General features: G+C 36.1%; 1 protein-coding gene and 2 long non-coding RNA genes across 7 annotated transcripts in view; 2 read left to right on the plus strand and 1 right to left on the minus strand.

Moving 5' to 3' along the window:
* The window catches only part of LOC135771683 (uncharacterized), a 166,795-nt gene that overhangs the window by 127,493 nt on the left and 18,026 nt on the right, over window positions 1-21,276 (plus strand). The gene's annotated exons all lie outside the window — the stretch shown is intronic.
* Window positions 500-6,147, plus strand: LOC135771759 (uncharacterized). Of its 5 annotated transcripts, XR_012337133.1 has the most exons (7): window positions 541-931; window positions 1,491-1,571; window positions 1,712-1,785; window positions 3,495-3,587; window positions 3,756-3,819; window positions 3,886-3,984; window positions 5,992-6,147. It is a non-coding gene; the product is annotated as an uncharacterized lncRNA (long non-coding RNA). The 5 variants fall into 5 exon arrangements; XR_012337134.1 differs by lacking the exons at window positions 541-931; window positions 5,992-6,147 and adding an exon at window positions 500-520 and having other exon boundaries at window positions 3,886-4,089; XR_010543014.2 differs by lacking the exon at window positions 3,886-3,984.
* Window positions 13,206-14,903, minus strand: LOC135771767 (uncharacterized). The gene is made up of 3 exons (XR_010543029.2): window positions 14,885-14,903; window positions 14,477-14,588; window positions 13,206-13,726 (listed from the first exon to the last, which is right to left on the minus strand). It is a non-coding gene; the product is annotated as an uncharacterized lncRNA (long non-coding RNA).

Here is a 21,276-nt window from a genome sequence, read left to right on the forward strand (position 1 = left end):
CATTCAATTTTGGCCGTGGGTGCACACATGATCTGATCTCACATATAACATCTTTCTCACAATATATTACCCAGCGGGCATATGACCGACCTTCAACGTTGAAATTTGGTTGAAATTAGGTCAGTTGTTTGTTCAACGTTGAAACAACGTTGAAACAACGGTGAATGGTAAACGGTTGAAAAAGGTTCATAAAATGCTTAAAAATCAACGTTGAAATTTGGTTGAAATAACGTCAGTTGTTTGTTCAACGTTGATTCAACGTTGAAACAACGTTGAAACAACAGTGAAGTAAATGGTTGCAGAGAGAAAATAAAATAATGTTTTATAATATGTGAATCATTCAGAAAAAAAATTAAAAACTCATTTTATAAAATTGATGACATTATAAAAAAATTTTAACAAATAATTGAATATACAGGTAGCGACGTAATCTCGCGAGATTACACGAGACTGGACTGTTTTAACGGCTGTCTTCGAGATCTTGCGTATCACACGAGAAAATGCTTCAGAGAAAGAAGAGGTAAGGAAATATAAGTCAATGTAAACGCATAACGTTATTTTATTCACATATACAAAGTGGTATGACAAAAAAGCACGATGCCAAATCGGGTTTTTTTCTGTTAGTTGCGAATGTATTCGTTATAGTAGTTAATTTGCTAGTCCACGGATGTTCCCGCCGAAATTGGACTTCGTTATTATGAATATTAATAAATTAATATGAGGTGTGTTTTTATCAACTTAACCACTTGGTTGTTTTTGCTTCAGAAAAGCAACTAGTTATAAATGTAAGCGCTTTTTTGGACAACTTCGGTGAAAAAGTGTTGATTTCGTAGTTCAGTCAGCGTAACTTATATCCGAGAGGTCTTACAGGCGCCACAGACACCTATCAGCCTTTTGTAAGGAGGAGCAGCTCGAGTGCGGTGCGGTCAGTGTAAGCTGCTTAGTTTCTCAAAATCATATTACTGAGAAAGTGTTAAAACTTAGATGAGATGTTGGTGTTTTATGGCTCACGAATTCGCAATAACGGATACGTATAGCAGTTCGTGTTAATGACATTAATCCAAACTTATTGATGACGTGATAACATGGGCGTCGAATCCCATATTAATCATGCTGAGGTTTTCTCGACGGGGTAATGTGTATAAATGCAGTTATAAAATTAAAAGGGACAAGATAGTCGACGTGACCCTCATGTTTCCATGGCAATCAGTCAATTGCATGTTGCGCTTATGATCGCACCTGCGGTCATTCGCGCAGTATCCATGATTTTAAGCGGCATGAAACACAGTTAACTCCTTTGTACGAAAATATCATGTCGTGTAAGTTGGCATGTTCTATTCGAATTGAAATACATTGTAACGGTGTAATTTTGCTTACTTGTTGAATAATTAGCAAGTTTTAATGGAAATATAAAATATTGGTTATCTAGACAAATATGCTCTTGTTTTTAGTATATTTTTATAACTCTTTTGTAATGTCTTCGTTATCAGAGCCCTTCAAATTAGAAAAGTGAGGATGATCTTGTCAATGCTGAGATTTTCATGCATCAGCAGCCACTACATCTGGATCAGGTAATGTTGTGTTAACCCTGCTATTCTACAATATTTACTTAAATGCAGTATGCAAGTGTATGTATTCATGTTCTGATAAAGTCATTATAGAATTCTCTTCCAATATTGCACTAATTTTACTTTTTTTATATTTTGTCAAGATTGAACAAGAAACAGACAGCAAGGGTTGTCAGGTCAGAAACAGAATGACACACAAACACAAGAAACTTCACAGGTGAGAATTGAGAGTGGCTTTTTAAAAACACCTGCTACTTGTTTCTCAAGACTGGTTTATCATTGTCATTAGGAAAATATAAGAAACTAATTTAGGATACAATGGTTACTTTTCAGCACAGCAATTAATTTCTTTTGTACGCCACTATTCCTTCTACAGTATGTAGGCCTACATATTTCAAACACTTTGTTTTCAGTAGACAGAGACAAAAGTTAATCCAGTTTTCAGAGTGGATGGTGATGCAAGTTTTATAGAGGCTTCATATTGACAGAAAAAAATGGGTCTTTGTGGTGGTGTATTTGACAGCATTTATTTGTTCTTATCTTTATGTGTTATGGGTTTAATCATATTTTTTTTAATTGTCAATGAGCTGCCACCTACCCTTGTAATGCACCACCAAGATACCATGTTGTAATAGAATAAAGCAATAAACCCCGAGAAGCAGTGGGTTACCAGTGCATTTTATAACAGCTAAGGGGCGTTGTTAGGCACGACGCGAAGCGGAGTGCCTAAAACCCCCTTAGCTGTTATAAAATGCACTGGTAACCCAACGCTTCAAGGGGTTTATTGCGTTTATAAAACGGTTACTTCATATCCATAACGTTAGCGGGATTTTATAAAATAAAACACAAATAAGTTGTAATTATATTAGTACAAATATTAGTCTTCCGCCAAACAAAGTAGTTCCTCAGAATCAAGTGTGACTGAAACAGAGCGCAGTTCCCAACCAACAGAGATGCAGCAAAGACACAATGAAAATATGATTTAAGACTGTGGTGTTTATTTTATAAATCACCATTTATCTAATTTATACATTAACATTTATATTGTGCTGTTGAAGTGATGATCAAATATGTTTGGAAGCATGCTGAACTCTTTCCCCGTCAGCGTTTTTTTTTTTAAGTTGCCACCCAGTTTTAGTTTAATGCCTTGCAGAAAAATTATCTTCTCTAAATAAACATAAAATATCAAATGAAAGAACAGACCATCCGCTTTCAAACAAAAACAAACAAAAAACTTTCATTCATCCTACCTTCATTGTTCTCTTATCACCTCCCAAATTTTTTAGCTAAAAGCGGAGATAATTCCATATTTGTGAATAACTTTTGTAAGAGATCAGATTGAGCCATCAAAATTTACACGCTGTGTTTTCAGTGTTGAGTGAATGCGTCAGTGTTTAAGTTGGGTAAGATCGCCACCCAGTGGATAATAGCGGACGTCTGAACTTGAGTTATAAATTCCCCAGACAACGTTTTCTCTTTATTGACGAGATGACTCAACAATATTTATTGACATTTATCTGGATATCGCCATTAATTGTGCAATTGTAGACAAATTAAAAATATGATTATAGACTGTGGTGTTTATTTTCATAAATCAGTACGCAGCAACAGTGGCGCAGTGATACTTATATAATGTGGTCTGAACCGTGAGGTTACCGGTGTATTTTATAACGGCTTAGAACGCATTTCAACCAATCAGAATGAAGAACCAGAACTGCCCGTTTTATAAATCCGTAATTTACCATTTCTTTTTTGTGAAGCGTCTCCCCTAAAACCTTACAATGCATTTAATATTTGTTTTGTAATCAGATCAAGTTCTACTAATCCTAATAATTAAGATGCAGTGTTTTGTATTTCACAATTTATGTTTTCTTTTTAAAAGGGGCTATGACTTGTTTTTATTTTATTATGTGTTTTAAATTGTAGGCAGATCAACATGCAATTTGAAGATGTGTGATAAAATACAGAGAGGTGAAGTAGTGTGTCTTTCCAGATGCCCAAATCATTCCCCCTTAAAAGGTAATGAATAGTGTTATGACAAAAAATGTAAACATTCTTAATTTCTTTAAAAGTTGTACTTGGGCCACAGTTTTCTGTATTTCTTACCACAAGATTACATTTATATTTCTATACTAATGAAATATGTTTTTCTTTTTCCAAACTTTATCAAATGCAATGATCGCTAAGATGAGCCTGAAGAGGAGATTTGGGAAGATGCTGTTTCATAAGTCGCTTTGCCAGATCACCTGTGGTAAGTTTGTAAAACATATATTAAAAATAGGATTATAACATCTCCTAATCAAAAGTTTTTGATCAGGTCGGGATGTCTGCTAACAAGATGCCTTGCTGGTCTGAGCGAGTTTAAAGTCTTACACAGACAGTCCAGAAGTTCTGAAGTCCATCTTCGATTTCATTGGTAAAGGACTACACAAAAGGCTGTTTGACCCACACGTAAAGCAACCTGTCAGTGTTTGCTTTGTTAAGCATCTCATTTGGGCGTGTTGAAAATATAAAGTTAATATCACTTAAGCATTCAGTATTGGATTCATTTGTAACCAAATCGATCAGAAGCACCATTCACTACCATAGTATTCTTTTATCCTACTATTAGGGCTGTGTTGAAAAAATCGATTCACCGATTCTGAATCGATTTTCATGTTAATTTCTAAAGATCGATCCTTAACTAGAGAATCGATTTATTAATTAATAACTTCAACTTGCCGCGTCATTGAATTCACGCATGCGCGCGAGGTGGAAGGACATTAAAACAACGAACATAGCGGTCAGTAACGTTAAGCAAGCGGTTGTTTTGAAAACTCTAGAAACGCTCAAAGCTGCGATCTATATGTAAAATAATCCACTCATAACAAATAAACGAGTTATTTGTGTTATTTTTATAATAAGCGCCAGTGAATCCACCGCAGGTCTCCAGCGAAACTCTCTCGCTCTCTCTCTCTCTCTCCCTCTCTCTCTGTGCTCATGCAGCCGGTCTCTCACGGGCAGAGGTTTCTTGAGGTGTGCGCAACGGGTCGCCAGATAAAGAGTTCTTCTTGCACATAATGCTAATAGTTGTAAAGTTTTCTGAACTTTAAGCAAGCTAAGACAAAACTCGCGTTTATATCAGTGCACGTATAACACGCGTTTTATATAACACGCGTTTATATAACACGTGCGCTGCTGGAGCGGTGTAGTTTGACGCCTAATTCGCTTATTGTACAAACATCTTTGATCAGAAAGACGAGAAAGAGACGCAAATGTTAATGTGTAATAGAAAGTAATGAGCGTCAAGACCTTAAAACAGACTTCATCACATCATAGCACCCGTCTTAAAATCTATATCTAGAGCTCCGTCTCTCATATACAGATATTTATCCTGTCTGTAGGTTTGTGCATATATTTATATCTGTTCATTTTACATACTGCTTATTTTTTATGTAATGTTTGCATAAATACAAAATACAATGCATACTATAGCTTCAAAAGTCTATAAAATTAATAACTCAATTAAAAACAAGATTCTGTCTATCAAGACTTGTTGTTATCCTCTGGGCATTTTCACTTTAACATTATTAACTTTAAATTGTCCATATTTTAAAACTGTGGTGAGCAGTTCAAAGCTATAGTGAGTGGCAAATAACTCCACATTTTTATAATCCAAAAACATGTATACCATGAAATATACAGTTACCATGAAATAAAATGACTCATTCTGTGGAATAGATTTTTGGTCATTCCGCCCACCCCTAGCTGGCACCATTTCGGGCTTTTTTCAAAAACACTTATCTAAATCTCGAAGATCGGATCAGATCGGATCGAATCGAACAATGATAATCGATTCAAGATCTTGAGAATCGGAATCGAATCGATTCTTGACATTTGAATCGAAACCCAGCCCTACCTACTATGTAAGTCAATGGTGCTTCTGGTCAGTTTGGTTGCAGACATTCCTTAAAAAAATCTTTGTGTTCATCAGGACGCTTTAAGGTGTAGAAACATCTCAGCAACCTCAAGAGAAATTGGAGGCAACTGAGCTAAATTGCAGATGTTGTTGCAAAGGGTCTGAATATGTATAATGTAAATATGATGTGTTTTCTTTTTTCATACATTTGCAAAAGTTTCTAAAATTCTGTTTTTACTTTGTAAAAATATCTAAACAATTACAGTATCATGCAACAACATAAAATTGCAAGTGAAAGGTGTATGATTTCTGAATGCACTGTAGATGATCTTAATTGAACCTCATTGTCATCATCGTAAACACAACAGCTTTGTTCTTTCATCAGATGGCTATGCAATGTTTCAAGTCAGACTATCAAAGAAAACGCATCTTGCCCTGATGTGCAATAACAAGATTTTTTTGTACATGGGCTAAAATGCAGCATTTTTTGAAAATTAAATATCTTGTTTTTTTCCCCCTCTTTAGATGCTGTCATCGTATTAAGTACAGCATGAGCCAGAATAGATGGGTGGTGGTGGCCATAAGAAGACTGTCAACTAAACCAACAACAAAATTCATATTTGCAGTTTTTCTTGAATAAAGTTTTTCTATTCAGATTAATAAAATGACTTTTAAACATGATTTTGTTTCATATTTTATGATTTTATTCTATATTTAGAAAATTCCACTTCTGCACTATTAACTGGAAACCTAACTGTTTGAAAGAATGTGTTTTTATCCATAAAAAAAATATTTTTAACAGCTGCTTTCATGTTTATTTGGAAAGGGTAGGCACCTGCCATCTTATTTGTCCACATTTAAACTTTACCTTCCTTAAGTGTTTAGTTTTATGAATGGGGTTGTACTATAAGTTATGCGTAGCAAGTTGCATTCATATGATAATTGCATTAAAAATGACACGTTTACAGTAAATCATTTAGTGAGTATTGCAGTGTAAAGTAAAAATCTATATTTAGTGTTTAAAACAACAAGGAAATAGAAGGTTGAAATTGCGTCATGATATCAACCATAATTCACCTATGTTGAAAGTGTGACGTTGAAACAACGTCGTGATTTCAACGTTGAAATTTTTTGCAAAACCGAAAGGTAATCCAACGTTGAATCAACGTTGAATCAACGTTGAAATGCCGACTGGGTAATATACTGCATATTATGATAATGCTGCAAATAATATGTGAAGTAGCAGCTTTCAATAAATATTTTTAAAATGCTTTAATAAATCCAACAACCCCTGTGACTGGGCTACACGTCCATAAGAGGTTTATATGTTAATAAACCATTGCCTCTTTGTTTCTACATTTAAAAGAAAAAGCTAGCAAATTATATTATGCCTTTCGTTCTTTCAATAATTTCTATATTTTATTTATAAATCACTTTGGGTTATCTGATTTAACTATTTGGCTTGTGTTTTGTTTCCGTGCACTTGAGGCATTTTGCATATTTGTTCTGCACTTTGTTACTTGTTTTGACCTTATTTTATTAATAAAATTGTATTTATTATAAACGTAAATTCTGATCTAATTTAAGTCTGTAAATTTTGGATAGCTTTTCGTTGTATCGATGTTGCGCTATTGCGTGCTGGCCATGCTTGCGCATGCAATTTAGCCGAACAGGCTAGGTGCTCTGCGTCTCATATTTAGGAGTTCATCAAACTAAACATTAAAAAACGGATGTTTTTCGACGAGTATAAGTTTTTAAAATGTATTGAAAACAGAGTGGTTATCTTCAAAAGTCAAAAGTTAAACTACAAAACAGGTAAGCCGTTGTTTTTTTCGGTGATGAAACGGAAACTAGTATCTGCACCGAACCTATTTCTGCCTGACACGAATGTCTTTCTTGTGATTTAATATTATTGTCGGTCGGTGTTCACTTTCAAATGATAGCAAAGAGATTCCTGAAATAAATAATATCATCCGGTCTTTCTGTATCTAAAGTTAATACAGAGATGATCAAAGTCAAAGCAAGCAAGCAGGTATTTCTGTGCTAAATAATTAACGCGTAGTGTCTATAAAATCATTAATTTCAGTGTTTTTCTTGTTATAAATTAACGTTTTGTATATATGGTTATATACAACGAATTGTATATAAAGATTAGTTTTTATCATTTACAGTCACAATCACAAATTATTTGTCATTTCTCATTTGTCGGGTTTTTTTTTGGTCATGACTGCTTTGACGCGCTAAATCTCCAAATTAAATAAAAACACTTAATTGTAGCCGGAGTTTCCAAAGCAGGAACACCTTTGTTATTTTTTTAGGTTTATTTATCAAAATGTATTTTTGTGTGATGGTCTGTAGATCGTGGCTTTAAAATGTTATGAGGAATAATTAAACAAATGTTGCCTTACATTTTACCTTAAAAAAAAAGAAGGTAACACTTTATTTTACGACCCGCAAAGTACCGCGTAATTAAACCGAATTTACAGCGTACCTATTTGTAACAACAGGGTAGGTAACCTGTAGGTATAAGGGAATAATATTTTAAGTTTGGGGTAATAAGGGGGTAAGAATATGAAGAATTATAAATTATTTATACTCTAAGTATTTTATAACAACAGGGTACCTATTGTAATATTACGTGGTATGTATGACTTAGTCAAGTCTATGGGGAAATTATGTTTTATTTATTTTTTATTGTGAATTTTTCATATTGACTACTGAATGTTGTATACAGTCAATGTCTACGAGCCACATCGGCAAATAAATATAACAGCATATCACTTTTATTTTAGTAGCCTATATTACTTGCTTTTAATAACAAAAGTCCAGCTGATTTAATGTGGTTATCTTTTTTTTAAGGTAAGTACAATACAAATAGCAACTTATTCCCTATTTACCAGGAAACTCCTACATTTGCGGACATATTTGAAGTGGTGCTTTGCAATTTATTTACTGTAAACACAAGTATTTTAGCCAAATATAATTTATGAAATGGCAAACCAGAATGAAACAACAGCAGATATCAGCTCCCGCTAAAGCAAAAGACGACTACATGCGTAGGTTAGTGCGCAGGTGTAGAGCGCGCGGCCGTCTGCAGGAGGTTTGCTGGAACGCGATCCTGAGGTGAAATTTCTTTAAGAGGTTTTAAAAACGTTCAACACTGTGGAGTACAGCTGCGAGTGATGTTAGCAGGTTCCGCATGCTGGATAAGGTGACTGGTTTTGTTAATACATGACTCACGCATTTCAAACAATGTTTTTCAAGAAAGTTGCTAGCTAACGGTAGCCGGTTAGCTAGCACATAAGTAAGCCTAAAATTTATAAACGTAACTGGCTTAGAAAACTCTGTTTCTGTCAAGGCACAGTGAAGAAACATTTACTGAAGGCTTTCATTTATGTTTTTTATATGTAATGCAGAACAGCATTTGTGAGACGACATCAACTCATCATCCGAGTGGACAAGAACACCAACAGAGGAAGCCAAGCCGCAAAAACAATGAAAAATTGTCATGACTTTTTATTTTAAATAAAAGTTATGTGATAATAAACATTAAGTGTTGGCTTAATTATAGTGTTTTAAAGATGTTTTGAAATAAGTTGTTTTAAAATAAAAATAACAATATTCTGTATGTTTATGGTATTTACCCTATAACAAGAGGTGAACAAAGCCCCACTTTAGTTTACAGCCCGCAAATATGAGAGTTACCTGGTACATACACAGAACAATCGGGGAATAAGCCCCACTTTAGTTTACAGCCCGCAAATATGTGAGTTACCTGGTACATACACCGAACAATCGGGGAATAAGCCCCACTTCAATTTACAGCCCGCAAATATAAGAGTTATCTGGTAACTCCTGTATACATATACAGATCAAAGAGGTACAAGTTGCTATTATTTTTATTGTGTGTTATATTTTATTTGCCGACGTGGCTTGTAGACATCAACTGTAGGTTATACAAAACACTTCATCAGGTAAGTAGCAAATATGAAAAAAAAACATATTACACATAGACCATATTACCCATAGACGTAAGTCATACATACCACGTAATATTACAATATGTACCCTGTAGTTATGAAATACTTAGAGAATAATTTTCCATATATTCTTACCCCCTTATTACCCCAAACTTAAAATATTATTCCCTTATAACTACAAGTACGTACTGTAGAGGTACTCTGTTGTTACAAATAGGTACGCTGTAAATTCGGTTTAATTACGCGGTACTTTGCGGGTCGTAAAATAAAGTGTTACCAAAAAGAAAAAAAAACATTTATATATATATATATATATATATATATATATATATATATATATATATATATATATATATATATATATATATATATATATATATATATATATATATAAATGCATCGTCAGTTTTGTCTTCTTTTATTACTTGAAAGCCAGTTTTGGTCACTTTATCAGAAAGTTGTTTATGTATGCTGCTTGTGAAAGAAAATTAAAGTTACCTGGCCCCTTCGCCCTTCCCAACCCATGCACACAAACATATATGATTCGACTATGGAAAGATTCGACAATTCTGATTCGAATATGTAAATCCTTAGTCGAGGACACCCCTAATATATATATATATATATATATATATATATATATATATATATATATATATATATATATATATATAAATTCAACCTTTCGACAGGTTTACTTAGTCTACCAGACCGGGTATGGAACAGTCCAGTCTGGGTGTCTGGCGTTTTGATACTGAGGTTTAGTGATGCAGTAGCAGGTGAGACCACAGGGTCGGGCTGCTGTATTGTAGCTTCCCGCTGTAGTCCATCTGAGGCTAGAGGGAGTGTGGTCTCAGCCGCTGAAGGAACATGCTGCAAGTGACGCCGGTTGCGTCTCAGGGTTGCTCCCTGGGGTGTTTCAATGACAAGGGAGCGTGGTGTGACGCTGTCTCCTGAGACAACGGCAGGTGTCTGATGGTCCAGCTTCATGAGGACAGGATCACCAGGCTTTAAAGGCAGCAAAGGCCTAGTTCCGTGGCGCCGATTAAAGTAGAATGCTTGTTTTCCCTTTTCCAAAGCGTCCTTACGTCTGACAGTTTCCAGATCAGGCCATTGGGGCTGTAAATTTACCTCCAATGCTGGGAGGGTTGTTTTTATCTTTCGACCCATGAGTAACTCTGCCGGGCTCACCCCTGTGGAGGTGCAAGGCGTTGATATGGCGTCATATAGCTGTCTTTATTATGAGAGCGCACACAATATAAGCAAACACAGAAACAGAAATCGAGAGCGTAAAAACAGAAACTGAACAGATGAAACATAATCTTGTGGCAGGTAAAGCTGTCATCACGAGCGAATAAATTGTGATCCAGCACAGGTTTGAAGGTGGCGGCTGTAATGAGTATCTATTGTGATGAGTACTGATTGATGCCTGCAGGTGGCAGTAATGTAATATAAGATGACGTGCATTCCCTAGAGGGAGAGTTGTAATGAAGACATGCATTGTGTGCTGGACTAAATAAAGACGCCAGTACCAGATATTCTGATTATCTTTATTTGTTGTCACTGAAACAATACATGGTACCAGGAGTGGGGTAAAAAAATCCCAATGGATTCCATTAAACCACCGGAATCTTTGAAGTTGTGTGGTAATGTTGATGCAAATTGGAGAACTTTCAAACAGCAGTTCGAGTTGTATATTGTTGCTATCGGACAAAAAGCGGCTGTGGATGAAAGGAAGGTTGCCCTGTTACTTACCATTGCTGGAGCTGATGCCGTGGAAGTCTATAACACCTTTAATTTTGATGAAGAGGCAGACAAGAAGAAATTGGATAAGGTACTGGAAAAATTTGATGCTCATTGTTTGTCAAGAAAGAACTAGACATATGAACGATATGTATTTAGAACACGTGTGCAACATGAAGGAGAGGCTTTTGATTACTTTCTGACCGATCTCAAGATAAAGGCAAAGACTTGTAACTTTAATGAACTGAGAGATTCAATGATTCGTGACCAAATTGTTTTTGGTATTTATGATAAGAAACTGAGAGAAAGATTATTACGAGAATCAGAACTCACCTTGTATTATGGTGTCAAATTGTGTCAGTCCAGTGAAGTAGCGAGACAGCAAGTGAAGCAGTTTGATGGCACTAATGCTTAGTTCACACTACATGATTTTAAGCCAGATTTAAGCCCGATTTGCAAATCGTTCGCTCGCCGACAGGTCGGGGTGTGATCGGGTGCAAATCGCGGGGGATTAGCGGGCGATCGACGTTCGCCAATCTGTTGGTATGAAAGAGCCAACAACGCATCAAAGACGCTCGCAGACGGCTCGCAGACGCGTCGCCGACACCAGAAAAATATCTAGCTTGTTAGATATCTGGAGCTGTCGCGCGACTCGACCTCCTATGATGTCACGAGCTACAGCCAATCCGACGAGGGGTTGACGTCACACGGAAAGATGAGCAGCATGTCACCAAGAAAACATTGAACTCAGGCATAAATGTCTGTATGACGTTTCACATATATTTACCACAACTGCGCTGAGAAAAAGAAACGGTGGAGAGAAATAGCAAACGCTGTAAAACAGCCAGGTGAGCAAATGTTATTATTACATTATCTAAATGTTATAGGGTAAAATGTAAATTAATTGGTCATATTTCCATATAGAATGCATATTATAGAAGCTATAGCGTAATCCTATTTTTGGGATATGTCTGTAAAACATTATAAAGTTTATAATTCTTTTTACTGTAATTCTGTTTATTGTTATATATTGTGTATTAGAGGATATTCAGTTACATTACAATCTGCCTTTTGTACCAGTCGAAAGAGCTTGTAAACAAAGGAATAAATTCTCATATTTAGTTTGAATAGACAAATAAAATAAAGTGTGGAGGTAAATATTAACTGGAAACATTGCATTTATTTATTGATTTTAGACTTTACTGTTGCACAAGTGGACTCACAAACAACTAGGGATACATTAACTTCATTTGGGAACCATGGCTTTGGAATTGAGGAATATTGAAGACCCAGTTCTCTTATCACATCTCAAAAGAAGCATAATGGTGATGCTATACAACGCCCAGGAGACTGACAGAAGCGGATCAATGTTGTCACCTGAACAACCTACCCTATGCATATATCATGCATGACATGTGCGGTCCGGTCCCGATGTGTTTTTGTTTACAAACTATTGACTTTACTATGTATTACATTTATCAATAAGGTGATTAAACTTGTTGAAGGGTTTAGATTGAATTTCCCAGTGGTGTTTCATGAAATAAATGGTCTATCGAAAGTAATACATTTAATGCAACAAAGTATAAAAGTATAAAACACATTGTCATATTTTACAAAAAACGCCAATATGAATAGTACTTTATAGCCTTGCATTGTTGTTTGTGTAACTTGAAAACAATGTAGTACATTTGAATGTATATTATGTGGACAGACAAAATATACATTGTTAGAACACGTGCAGTGCACCACATTAACACAATTAAACATTACAAAAATCCCTATGTAGAGCCCTTTTAAGGGCTGGGTGATATATAAATATCGTAATATAATTGTGTGTGATTGGCTGTTAGATTAATCCACATTGAGTAAAAATGCCCAGAGCTTATCATCACAATCCCCATAAATTTTTAGCATGATCAGATATGTTGATGTTTAGCGCCGTAGTATAGAAACATTGTTAATGTTCTGTGAATAATGAGTGTGGATCAAGAAATAAAGTTAGTATAAGGCACTTAATTGCAACATGCAGATTGCCTTTATTTGTTACATTCCTGCACCTTTTGATTTGTATGCAATTAAAATTAATTGAATAATAACACAACAATAAACAGAATACTTAAAACAATGAAAAAGTGAACCACATTGTGTTCTTTACAAATACAGGACTTTAGAACACACAAGAAAACGAATGTCCTAAACTGACAATAACTGGCTTTAATCTGCTGTTTGCAGGGATAACTCTACATCAGTTCCTTTTAAAATGTGTTGAACTTGCCAATAAACACTACACGCTGGTGAGACAAAGTAGTCCCGCATCAGATTGCGTTGCACTTTTGCTGTTGCCATACAATTGCGATGTGAGGTGGTGTTCATCGGTTGAAAAGCACCCGTCCCACGATTCTTCCATTGCCCATCAACCATGTTTTGGTCAGCAGTCTGCTACAGCTGGAGTGGTAGTAAGTACCCCAAAGCAATGTGGAAACTGCCACTTCCTTTCGAAGTCCACGGCTATGCCACTCTCCTTCCGTTGATGGTGTCTAAAACAATAGGACACACCAAATGTCACTGATTAAATTATTATATATTCAAGACTACAGTTTCCAATTGATTTATTTGCATAGTTATATGTAGAACAAACACCTTGGGTCTCATTTATAAAACTGTGTGTAGGATCCTTACTAAAAGTCTATGTATGCACAAAAGCCAAAAATGGCATACGCCAAAAAATACAGACAAAGCAATGTTCCCTTTCTGCAAGTGTGCGTACATTAATTATCTTCTGATCCCACCATGCAAGCCTATTCTCCCATTAAGTTTTTTTTTTTTTTAAAGATCACAACATTTGTGTGGTAACTGGCGTACGCATGTTTCCAGAACTGTTTTGTGTATACGCATGCTTTATAAATGAGACCCCTTCTTACTTAATCTATAAAAATAAGTATAAAGATAAACTAGGGACTAAACAACATGTAGAATAACAAATATTACAATATAAGGTTTGGAAGTAATTTTATATTTATTGCTGTGTTAACATAATTCATGTTTATACACAAAATACTTTAATATACACATAGTGTAAGCTCAGATAAAATTATGAAATTAATGTATACAGGTATGTATAGACATAAAAATAAATATATCAAAGACAGTCAACTGCTGATGTCAACAATGTTATGGGTGTTCTTTTTTTAAAATGAAGTAGTAAAGATAGATAGATAGATAGATAGATAGATAGATAGATAGATAGATAGATAGATAGATAGATTTATATTTTGTAATAACCCTACCTTCAAGAAATCGTCCTTTATAACCTGGTACAGAACAGCTATCCAAAACTATTTGTGGGATGGTGCTGGTCCCCCATCCTGGACTTGAACCTGAGGGACTTGAACGTGTCACCTGCATGACACCAAAAAGTTCAAAAACATACCCAGACAGAAAAAAACGTAATGACAACATTCAGTTCATATTCGTTTGAAATGAAATCACACAAACCTGCTGCATAGAATCGCAGGGTCAAAGACAAACGCTCTCCAAGTCATGCTTTGCGAAGCCTGTCCTATTCTATTTGAACGATAATTAAATCAAGAAACACAGCTTTTAAACACAGTAGACAACACGTTGATATTTTAAATGTGATCATAGCCAAACATAAGCATGCAGCTATATTTCCTATATAAACAAGCTGTTCTCACCTCCAACTCTTAAATCCCTGCTGTCCTCGTGTGGTGTTGATCCACCTCTCCACATACACATCTCTTCATTTTTTTCTTTTGCGGCTTTGCATCGCGCAAACGGTTTGTAGCACGAATTTCTGTCTGAAGTCTATATATACAAACAAAAGTTTTGCGCGTCGTCTTCATTCTTCTTCTGTGGGTTTACTGGTGCGCGTGTTGTTTCGCGTCATTTCCGGTTTGTTTTATCGCGTGATTTTTCGTGACAAAACGTGGTTTGTGGACAAGATAGAATCGCCGGGTGATAGAGTTGTTCTCAACTCGTGTAGTGCGTTACCTCCTGTTGTGGGGCAGTCACGTTATGTCGTGTGGTGTGAACTGATCAACAACGTGAACACTCCTGATTTCACAGAGAGCAAGTCATGTAGTGTGAACCGCACAGTTCGGACCAACGTTTTAAAGTCATGTAGTCTGTACGAGCCTTAATGCAGCCGCTATGTCCTTTCAGAGTGTAGAAGTTGACGCCATTTCATTCAGAGATAAGAGAAGAGGTAACACAAGAGGTTTCAAAGATACTGATAATGAAACATTCTCATGCAAGCGCTGTGGGACCAAACATAAGTTCAGACAGTGCCCAGCTTTCGGAAAAAAATGTTCCAAGTGCAATGGCCCTAACCATTTTGCAAAAATGTGTTTTTCCAAAGATGTGAAGAGGGAAAATAAAGTGCATTTAGTGGAGGAGGCATATGACAGTGATTTAAGTGACTCATTTTATGTGAACATGGTTTCTGAAGAGAAAGTAAATCAGGATGCTGAACCGTGTGTATCAAGTGATGATTCAATCAAGTCTTCAATGTGGATTGTTCCTCTTGTGGCTAATGGAACCGTAGTACCCTTTAAATTAGATACTGGTGCAAAAGTTAATCTAATTAACATCAGAGATGTGAAAGCATTGAAAGAAAAACCTCTAATCAAAAAACGTACAGTTCCCCTCAAAGCCTATAATGGACAACCAATTGAAACGAGAGGAGTATGCAGATTAAAAATACAAGTAAAAGGAAAGATGAAAAGTTTGATGTTTGTTGTCGTTCCCAATGGTCATGAATCTCTTTTAGGGGATAAAGCGTGTGAAGACCTTCATTTGGTTAAAAGAGTATATCAGGTCAACAAGAAAACTGTAGTCTGTGACAATGTAATGGATATAGTCAAACAATTTTCTGATGTTTTTGAAGGTCAAGGTACATTACCATTTACCTATAAAATACAGTTGAAAGATGATGCTTCTCCAGTCATTCATGCTCCTCGGCGGGTTCCTGCCCCTCTTCGTGAAGCTTTGAAACAGGAATTGGATTCCATGACTCAACTGGGAGTTATCCAACGGATTGAACAACCTACAGATTGGGTAAATTCTATAACGTGTGTGAAGAAGCCCAATGGTGATTTAAGAGTGTGTTTAGATCCTAAAGACCTAAATGATAACATCAAACGAGAACATTACCAGATACCCACCCGTGAAGAGATAATTAGTGACATGTCAGGAGCTCAGTTTTTTAGCAAATTAGATGCCTCTCAAGGATTCTGGCAGATCCGGTTGGATTCTGAGAGTAGCCAGTATTGTACATTTAATACTCCCTTTGGAAGATATTGTTTTCTCCGTCTTCCTTTTGGCATCAAATCAGCTCCAGAGATTTTTCATCGAGCCATGGAAACCCTTATTGAAGGTCTAGAGGGTGTTCGAGTATACATTGATGATATTGTGGTGTGGGGGTCCACCCTTCAACAACATAATCAGCGACTAGTAAAAGTTATGGAAAGAATTCGAGCACATGATTTGAAGCTCAATCAGAAAAAGTGTCAATTTGGAGTCACAGAGATCACGTTCTTAGGTGACAAGCTATCTGCAAAAGGTGTGGAGCCACATCCAGCAAAAGTGCAAGCCCTCCTTGATATGCCTCCACCTACTGATAAGAAGGGAATTCTGCGTGCTTTGGGAATGGTGAACTTCCTGGGAAAATTTCTGCCAAATCTTTCAGCCAAAACTACCCATATGAGAAAGTTGTTACAAAATGATCAGGAGTTTGTCTGGACTTCAGTACATGATCAAGAATGGAAGCAGTTAAAGGAGACTCTTACTACTGAACCTGTTCTTGTTTTTTTTGATCACACAAGACCAACTAAGATCTCCACAGACGCCTCTCAGGATGGATTGGGAGCGGTGCTTCTTCAGGCCTTTGAGGATTCCTGGAGACCTGTGGCCTATGCTTCTCGATCTATGACAGAGACTGAAAGACGATATTCACAAATAGAGAAGGAGACCTTGGGTTTAGTATTTGGCTGTGAAAAGTTTCATGGATATGTATATGGATTACCTACTTTTACAGTAGAGACGGATCATAAACCATTAATCTCTATCATTCAAAAGAACTTAAATGATATGTCACCTCGAATTCAACGCATGATTATGAAATTACAAAGATATGATCTGAATCTAGTTTATACACCTGGAAAGTATAATATTGTGGCTGATGCACTGTCTCGAGCACCAGTAGCTTCGGAGACCAGCAAAATGGACGAAATTGAGAGACATGTGAGTATGGTGTATTCAGCTTTACCAGTTTCAGATGAGATGCTAAAGCTTATCGCAGAGGAAACCGCAAAGGATACCGAACTACAGAGGGTTATTGCATACCTTCAACATGGATGGATCAAAGGCAAGTGTCCACAGTACTTTCCTTTAAGGGCAGAATTGAGTGTGGTTGAGGGCATGCTGTTGAGAAAAAACAGAATTGTCATTCCAGTATCAATGCGTCAAGACATGCTTCGTCGAATTCACGAAGGACATCTTGGTATTGAAAAATGCAAGCGAAGAGCTAGACAAGCTGTTTTTTGGCCTGGAATTAATGTGAACATTGAGAAATACCTCAGTCAGTGTGATGTCTGTTTAAATCACCATTATAAACAGGCTAAAGAACCTATGATGATAGCTGCTCATCCTACTGAACCGTGGGAAAAAGTAGGAACTGATCTTTTCCAGTTGAATGGTAAGGATTATTTGGTGGTTATCGATTATTATTCCAATTATCCTGAAGTTGAACAGCTCCATCACACAACATCAAATTACGTGATTCAATGCATGAAAAGCATCTTTGCAAGGCATGGAATTCCTCATATTGTGCAAAGTGACAATGGTCCTCAGTACACAAGTCGTGAATTCCAACTGTTTGCAGAACAGTATGGCTTTAAACATACTACTTCAAGCCCTCTTTATCCAAAGGCAAATGGCAAAGCAGAAAAAGGGGTCCAAATTGTAAAAAGACTTTTGAAAAAAGCTGCAGCAAGCAGTTCTGATGCAAATCTGTCTCTCTTGAGTTACCGTTCTTCTCCACTCAGTTGTGGATTATCTCCTGGTGAGTTGTTGATGAACCGAAAACTGCGTGACACACTACCAAAGTTATCCTTGAAAACAGAAAACAACAGTCTATCATTGAAAAAGATGCAACATTTTAAAGGGAAGCAGAAAGAATATTATGACAAGGGAGCTCGACATCTGAAATCTCTTTCTGAACGAGATACAGTTAGAATTGAGGAGCCCACTGGATGGAGAAAGAAAGCTACAGTCTTAAAAGAGGTAAATCCAAGATCATATCTGGTTCAAACAGAAGATGGACAAACATTGCGGAGAAATCGACAGAGCTTGCTTAAGACTCCAGAGAAATGTCCTCTTGTTGATGAGCCAACCCTGTCTGCTAAACTGCAGTCTTGTGAAATGCCTCTTGTTGATCTGCAACTTCACGAAATGCTATCTCCAGGTATGTTAAATTCTGCTGAACAAATTCCTGAACTCAAGTTATCTGTACCAAAGACTGACATGCCTCTATTACGGAGAACTAATCGAATTCGGAAAGTTCCTGTTCGAATGGATTTATGAAAATGAACTGATTGTAGATTTTTTACATATATTGATGAATTGATTGCTGATTTTTTACAGTTGGGGTGATGTGAATTATTAGTAATTGTGAATCTAATGTGTAAAAAAAAAAAAGGACGATGTAATGAGTATCTATTGTGATGAGTACTGATTGATGCCTGCAGGTGGCAGTAATGTAATATAAGATGACGTGCATTCCCTAGAGGGAGAGTTGTAATGGAGACATGCATTGTGTGCTGGACTAAATAAAGACGCCAGTACCAGATATTCTGATTATCTTTATTTGTTGTCACTGAAACAATACAGCGGCGATGTCTCAATGTGATCGAATTCGTTTTCGGATTGGCAGCTCGGTCGCGTTATCATCTGCTTTATAACGGAACAATATTTTAAGTTTGGGGTAATAAGGGGGTAAGAATATATGGAAAATTATTCTCTAAGTATATCATAACTACAGGGTAGGCCTACCTATTGTAATATTACGTGGTATGTATGACTTACGTCTATGGGTAATATGGTCTATGTGTAATATGTTTTTTTTTTCATATTTGCTACTTACCTGATGAAGTGTTTTGTATAGCCTACAGTTGATGTCTACAAGCCACGTCGGCAAATAAAATATAACACACAATAAAAATAATAGCAACTTGTACCTCTTTGATCTGTATATGTATACAGGAGTTACCAGGTAACTCTTATATTTGCGGGCTGTAAATTAAAGTGGGGCTTATTCCCCGATTGTTCTGTGTATGTACCAGGTAACTCTCATATTTGCGGGCTGTAAACTAAAGTGGGGCTTATTCCCCGATTGTTCTGTGTATGTACCAGGTAACTCACATATTTGCGGGCTGTAAACTAAAGTGGTGCTTTGTTCACCTCTTGTTATAAATGTTATAGGGTAAATACCATAAACATACAGAATATTGTTATTTTTATTTTAAAACAACTTATTTCAAAACATCTTTAAAACACTATAATTAAGCCAACACAATGTTTATTATCACATAACTTTTATTTAAAATAAAAAGTCATGACAATTATTCGTTGTTTTTGCGGCTTGGCTTCTGTTGGTGTTCTTGTCCACTCGGATGATGAGTTGATGTCGTCTCACAAATGCTGTTCTGCATTACATATAAAAAAACATAAGAAACATTTACTGAAGGCTTTCATTTCACTGTGCCTTGACAGAAACAGAGTTTTCTGAATAACTTTAGGCTAACCTATGTGCTAGCTAACCTGCTACCGTTAGCTAGCAACTTTCTTGAAAAAACATTGTTTGAAATGCGTGAGTCATGCATAAACAAAACCAGTCACCTTATCCAGCATGCGGATCCTGCTCACATCACTCGCAGCCGTACCCCACAGTGTAGAACGTTTTTAAAACCTCTTAAAGAAATTTCACCTCAGGATCGCGTTCCAGCAAACCTCCTGCAGACGGCCGCATGTTCTACACCTGCGCAGTAGCCTACGCATGTAGTCGTCTTTTGCTTTAGCGGGAGCTGATATCTGCTGTTGTTTCATTCTGGTTTGCCATTGCATAAATTATATTTGGCTAAAATACTTGTGTTTACAGTAAATAAATTGCAAAGCACCATTTCAAATATGTCCGCAAATGTAGGAGTTTCCTGGTAAATAGGGAATAAGTTGCTATTTTTATTGTACTTACCTTAAAAAAAAGATAACCACATTAAATCAGCTGGACTTTTGTTATTAAAAGCAAGTAATATAGGCTACTAAAATAAAAGTGATGTGCTGTTATATTTATTTGCCGATGTGGCTCGCAGACATTGACTATACAACATTCAGTAGTCAATATGAAAAATTCACAATAAAAAATAAATAAAACATAATTTCCCCATAGACTTGACTAAGTCATACATACCACGTAATATTACAATAGGTACCCTGTTGTTATAAAATACTTAGAGTATAAATAATTTATAATTCTTCATATTCTTACCCCCTTATTACCCCAAACTTAAAATATTATTCCCTTATACCTACAAGTACGTACTGTAGAGGTACCCTGTTGTTACAAATAGGTACGCTGTAAATTCGGTTTAATTACGCGGTACTTTGCGGGTTGTAAAATAAAGTGTTACCAGAACCTTACAAATGCTCTCAATGTGACAAGACATTTAATTATTCATGGTACTTAAAATCCAATCACAGAGTTCATACTAGAGAGAAACTTTAACACTGTAATGTTTGTGGGAAGAGTTAATCAACAGTCAAACCTAGTAAAGCACCAGTGACCTAAATAAGGTTCTAACACCAAAAACTTGGTTAATAGTAAAATAAGAGCAAATAATCAAAGTATGAGTAATATCGCAGATAACTACAACAAAACAAACATACAGATGAAATAAAACTGTGCTTCTCATGTTTTCAGATTGATCTTACAGTAATGTATTATGGAGGATGAAAAATGACTTAAAGGTCCCATATTTGAAAGCTTTCTAGAGTTTTATTTTAGGTTATGTTG

Source organism: Paramisgurnus dabryanus, chromosome 8 (genome assembly GCF_030506205.2).
Source record: "Paramisgurnus dabryanus chromosome 8, PD_genome_1.1, whole genome shotgun sequence".
In the NCBI taxonomy this organism is placed as follows: domain Eukaryota; kingdom Metazoa; phylum Chordata; class Actinopteri; order Cypriniformes; family Cobitidae; genus Paramisgurnus; species Paramisgurnus dabryanus.